Source organism: Crocodylus porosus, unplaced genomic scaffold, assembly GCF_001723895.1.
Source record: "Crocodylus porosus isolate Cpor-Errol unplaced genomic scaffold, CroPor_comp1, whole genome shotgun sequence".
NCBI lineage: Eukaryota > Metazoa > Chordata > Crocodylia > Crocodylidae > Crocodylus > Crocodylus porosus.
The window spans coordinates 29,080,746-29,086,745 of NW_017728951.1; positions in this window are offsets into that span (position 1 = coordinate 29,080,746).

Consider the following 6,000-nt stretch of genomic DNA (forward strand, 5'->3'; position numbering starts at 1 on the left):
CCCCCACGTGACAGGAAGCAGTGGGAGGCAGCAGGGATTGCCCCCAACTGGTAGAAGCGGTGAGTCCAGGTTTTCAGGTTTTTTTCCCTTAAAGAGCCAGAGCTTACCAGGAGGGGCACCCACTGAGGGGGCTGGGAGAGCAAGGGGGAGGTCGGGGATTCATGCAGAGCCCCCTACACAGTGTGGGGTAGCAGGGATCGCCCCCCACCCGGCAGCACCCGGTGAGCACAGGGACTTTTTTTTTTTTTAACAAGTGCCAGGAGCTGGGGCAGCCATTGCTGGGCTGGGAGAGGGGCAGGGGATGGGCCTGGCTGATTTGGAGATTCAGAGATTCAGCTGCTGCTCCAAATCAGATTCGGCCAGATTGAATTGGGACAGTGATTCGAATCACCTAATTGAATCACTGCCCCCTGAACTGACCAAATCTGAATCCAAAGCACTTCACACAGGCCTAATACACATGCTATTTTTCTAAAATTTAATCATTTCCAGTTTTTATTTCAGCCGTATAATACCTGGAGAACTGCTTGGCACAAAAAGATATTCCCATTGCTTTTTACTCTGTAATTTTTTGCATTCATACTCAGCAGGTTTTACTTCAAGCAACTCTGGCAATAAACTTTCTTCTTTTTTGTCAAGGAGAGGACAGCTTTGATCATTCAAGTCTGCAAGGTTTTGATGATTCTCCTTTGACTTCTGCAGTTTAAGAAGAAAGTTTATTTTATGCACAAAAACACTGAGAGAGAAATATCCGCATTCACATATAAAAATCACTAGATAAATAAATCTATCATTGCCAAAATAAAAACAGATCTATCTATTATCCCAATCATCATGCTTCCTGCCATGCCACATATTCCTAAGTTCCTAAATACAACTATATCTATTTATTTGAAAGAATTGAGCAGGGATCACTCTTGTCTTTTAAACAATGGTTGAAGGAGGAGCTAATTGTGTGCAGAGGAGGATCCAGAAGGATAACAGTAGCACAGTCACTCCCTCTTTTCAGATCACACCCAAGAAACAGCAGGTTGAGACTTTTTAAAGTTCCCAAAGTAGGTAATAATTCCTACTTACAACATGTTCCCTCCCATTTTGTATTTCACTACCCACCACTACCATTATCCCCAGTTGACCTGGGGTGGGGGGAGCTCCAGAGCCATTTCTTCCCCTCTTCAGATGGGCTGTACAGGGAGTGGGCCTCATCTGGGAACAGCAGCCGGTATGTTCTGCCTCCCCAACTGGTCCCTCAGGTGTTCCCTGCTAGCCTGGGAGCAGGCTCCATTAGAATTCTTTTACAACCGAAAATGACAATAAGGTAGGATTCACTTATTTTAGTCAAGAAATGATTAATGGTGACTTCTTAAGACTACTGTATATTGTATAGAGCTCAGGTATTGACACCATTCAACTCAGATCTCCTGTTCTTACTATAAAATTATTATGCAAGAGATAGGCACCACCACCATCAGTCATTTAAGTACCAACCTTCTCAGTGCTTTAGCTCCTGATTGGAAGAATGCACCTGATGTGTAGGCTCAAGTCAAGTGCCTAAGTTCTACAGTGGTACAGGAATTCATACATACACATCCCTGCATCTAGTTAGTTCTATTAGCTAGTTCTATGCAATCCCGTGCTCAGCCCCTAAACATCTGAATATGTCCTTGAAGGTACCTAATTCTCCCAATTCACTATATAAAGATCACAGACATTTGGTTCATACTCCTGGGGCAAGACACCTGTTATTTAAATAAACTGAAGCCTATGTGAAGGTACTTTTGGGATATCTGATATGAATCTGGCCAAAGAATGTTATCCTGAGAAGCTTTTAACCAAATTTTTAAAAACAAAAATGTGATCAACAATACATTTTTGGAGGATTACGGAAAAAGGGACTCATGAACTAAGAGAAGATACAATAAAGTTTCTGGAAGGAAATGTTGTATTTTATTTTACAGGTATAAATTATATGTAACAAAAATCTAAATTATGAAATTAACTTTTAAAAAGAATATTTAACTATTCTGTGTACAATGACTTGCAATATAAGCACAACAAAAGAAAAAAATTACTGAAAGCTAGCTCACTGAAGTAAATGTTAAGGATTGTAATCACTAATAGATTACTAAAAGATGGTAGAATTAAATGAATTAAAACAAAAGGAGGGGAAGATTATAAACTGAGATGTTCAAAGAATTAGCAGACTTCCATGAGAGAAAAAAGAAGGAAAATACTAAACCTGGTTAATGTTTTCATCCAAAATGATTAATTCTGAGTTTTCTTCACCAGTTGTCATAAAAAATGTAAAACCTTCATCTGATACAATTTCTTTCTAAGGAAAACAAGTATGAACACAAGTCTTCAGCAATCATTATTGTTCCATAAGTAGGCAGTATTTGTTTTCAGCTTTAGTAGCCTAAAACTATCTTAACTTTCAGTAACATGCAATAGATATGGACAGAACTAGTATCTTTAATTCGCAGCTCAGCACATAGGCAGCAAGAAGCAAAACCAACCGGCTTGGAGAGCCGCATGAAGCTGGTAAGTTTGATGTGGTGGAAGAGGAGGGGGGAGGGAAAGGGTGTTGGGGGGCAGATCAAGGCCCCCACAGTGAGGGAGGAGTGGGTGTGGGGTTGGGGTTGAGGCTGGGGCAGGGGCTGGGACAAGCGCTGCCCAACAAGGGCGGGGTAGGAATGGGACAGAGCTGCAGCTCGTCCAGAGGACGCTGGGAGAGGGGAGTGGCTCCCACCACTGTGTACCGCTTGTCCAGGAGCCACTGGTCTGGTGGCTCATCCGGCACTCCCCTTACCCGCCACCCACCTGGATGGAGTAGTAAAGCATCCAGAGGCTAGTATGTATGCAAGAAAGCCAGTCAGTTAAAACGTAAATTGAGGTGGTCAGAAAGTGAGAGATAGGTGGGGGTTGGGGGATGAATGTAGCTGGAGTCAATGGACTGGAGGGGAGGAAGGAGGAATGAGGGAATGAAAATACGACCTGCCTGACATCTGGAAATATGGTAACCCTATACCATGACAGTGCTTGAGCATGCCCCCCTGGAGAAAGACTCAGAGCAGTTTCATTGGTACATTTCCAAGTTTAGAGCACATGAAAGGGAGCAAGGAGACTGGGAAAAGATGCTTACTGGCCTTCCTGCCTGGCCATGCTACCACCCCAAAACCCTAAGTGTTCTTAGATACACTAATTCCACACAGAATGAACTTCAGTGCAGATAAATGTACAGTAATTCATCTTCTCAGGGAAGAATTACCAGATGCAAAGATTCAAAACAGAAGCTAACTAGCTAGGTATTAGCATTGTAGAGCAGGATCTGGGAGTTTTGTTGGATCATAGACTCAATATCAATAGCAATGTGATGCAGTGACAGGAAAACCAAACGCATTTTTGGGCTACATTAACAGAAGTGCTAGGTGAAATATATGGGAGGTGACAGTGCTCCTCTTCTCATTGTTGATTATGCCTCATTTAGACTAGTAGCGTGCATAGATCTGGGCTCCCCATTTTCAGAAGAATGTAGAGAAACTGTATAGGGCTCAGAGGCAGGTTGAAAAGAAAGCTTTCCAAAGAGATGTTGAGAAAAGTAGATATATTTAGTTTGGTGAAAAGGAGATTAGAGGGGAAGGGGAGTACATGGCAACAGTTTTCAAATATTTGAAAATAAAGAAAAAGAGAACAACTGTTAGACCTTGCCATAAAAGGCAGGACACAAAACAATGTCCTTAAATTGCAGCAAAGCAGATTTAGACTAGATATGAGAAAAAGCTTCCTAACCCTTAGAATAAGGCAGTGGACCAAGACTGTCTAGGGAAGTTGTGCGATCTCCTTCACTGGAAGTTTTCAGGAGATGACTGGTAGGGCTGTGTGAAATTTTGCCAGTGTTTTGTTGTAAAGCTGTTTCAATGCATTTTGAGCTTGAAGCAGTGAAATAGAAACAAAACAAAAGCCTTTGAAACAGTTTTGAAACAAAACAAGGGCACTCAAAATGTTTTGAAAGTTTCAACACATTTCAAGTTTCAAAGCTAGGTTTACTTGGTTTCAGCACCAGTCCCAGCTGGCAGCAGCAGCCTCCTGTCGTCCGGCACAGATCCAGGGTCTGTGTGCCCTGGGAGGATTCTGGCACAGCCCCCAGCCCTCCTGGTAGTGCAGGCCCCTGGATCTGTGCCCTTTGGATTTGCATGCTGGATGCCAGCACTGGTCCCAGCTGGCAGAAGCAGCTTCCCGTCATCCGGCAGGCAGATCAGGGGCCTGCCCACACCCCTGGCAGGGCTCTGGGGCTGTGCCAGACTCCTCCCAGGGTGCAGGCCCCCGATCTGCCTGCTGGATGACGGGAAGCTGCTGCTGCTGCCTAGGACTGGTGCTGGGTGCAGCCTGCAGCCAGCACCAGGAAGGTTGGTGCTGCCGCTGGGTCCAGGCAGCAGAACCAGCTTCCTGTCATCCAGCAGGGAGATCGGGGGCCCTCATCTCCAGGAGCAGTCTGGCACAGCCCCGCAGCCCTCCCGGCAGTGCAGGCCCCCAGATCTGCCAGCCAGATGACAGGAGGCTGCTGCTGCCGGCAAGTGACAGGAGCTTTGCTCGTCAACACATTGAGGTGCAGTTTCCTAGAAATCTCTGCACCTATCTCCTTGAAACTTGGCAGGCTTCATGCCCTAAGAAGGGGCTACCATCCCTACAAGTTTCATCTGAATCAGGCAAGAAATGACAAAGTTTTAGGCATTTTCATGATTCCCCATTATAGCCTATGGGCAAAACATCAAAACAGCGTCAAAACAGTGAAACAGTTTCGATGAAACAAAGTCCGCTTTGTGCTTCAAAGTCCGCTTTGTGCTTCAAAACTAAATGAAACTCAAAATGAAACACTGGTCCATCGAAATGTCAAAATGGAAGTCGAAGCAGAACGATGCTGTTCCACACAGCTCTAGTGACTGGGTAAGTGTGGGTCAATGATATTTTAGGAGTAGCAGTCCTGAATTCAAAAAGGGGGTTGGACCATATGACACTCAAAGTCCATTCAACCCTATCAATCTGGCTCAAGTCCTTGAAATTCTCCCCCCTAGCCCAGCCTGTCTCTCATCCAAGTACACCTCAATTTAAATCTTCACTGACTGCCTATCTTGTATACATACCATCCCAGCCTCTGGCTTCTTTACTTTTCATTCTATCCAGGAAGAGCACACACCAACTGCAGACACTTACTCAGCCTGGCTAAGGGTTTTTAAACCTGAAATCTTGCTTCAAAAATTTTTTTCAGACAGAGCGCAGCAGTGGTCAGCTCTAGTGGCCCCAGCTCCCAGGCAGCATACAGCAGTCTGCCAACCTGCGCCACGGGGCAGCCGCTGCATGGGTGCCAAGTGGAGGGGGAGGGTTCCCCACTGTCCCCCGTGCTGTGCAGGGGGCCTCTGCCACAAGCCCTCAGAGGCCCCTGATTGCCACTGCCAGAGCTGGTGAATGTAGGGCTTTTTTTCTTCTTCTTTTAAAGCTCTGAAGTCATAGACCACAGGAGCAGTAAATGGGGCCTCAGGGTGCTCATGGCAGAGCCCCGCCTTGTGCAGTGCGGGGCAGCAGGATTCACCTCCCCCTTTGTCTGGCACCCACATGGCAGCTGTCACATTGTGCAAGTGCATCACATCTCAGCAGGGTGCCACATGCTGCCTCGGAGATGAGGCAGCACCAGCAGTCAGTCAGAGGCCAGCAGCACTCAGCCTCAGCAGCCCCAGCTCCCAGACTGCACATGGTAGCCTGCCATACAGCACTGTACCTGCACCATGGGGCAACTGCTGCGAGGGTGCTTAACAGGGGGAGTGATCCTTGCTGCCCCCACGGCCCCACGCTCTGCAGGGGGATCGCCCAGAGCCCCTAATCACCACTCTTGCAGCCAGTAAATGCGGGGATTTTTTTAAGTGCCAGGACTAGGCTGGCGCTGGGCAGGGGATGGGGCTGGGGCTGGGCAGGGCAGCCATGGGGGCTTCTCCCGTGACTCCCCCC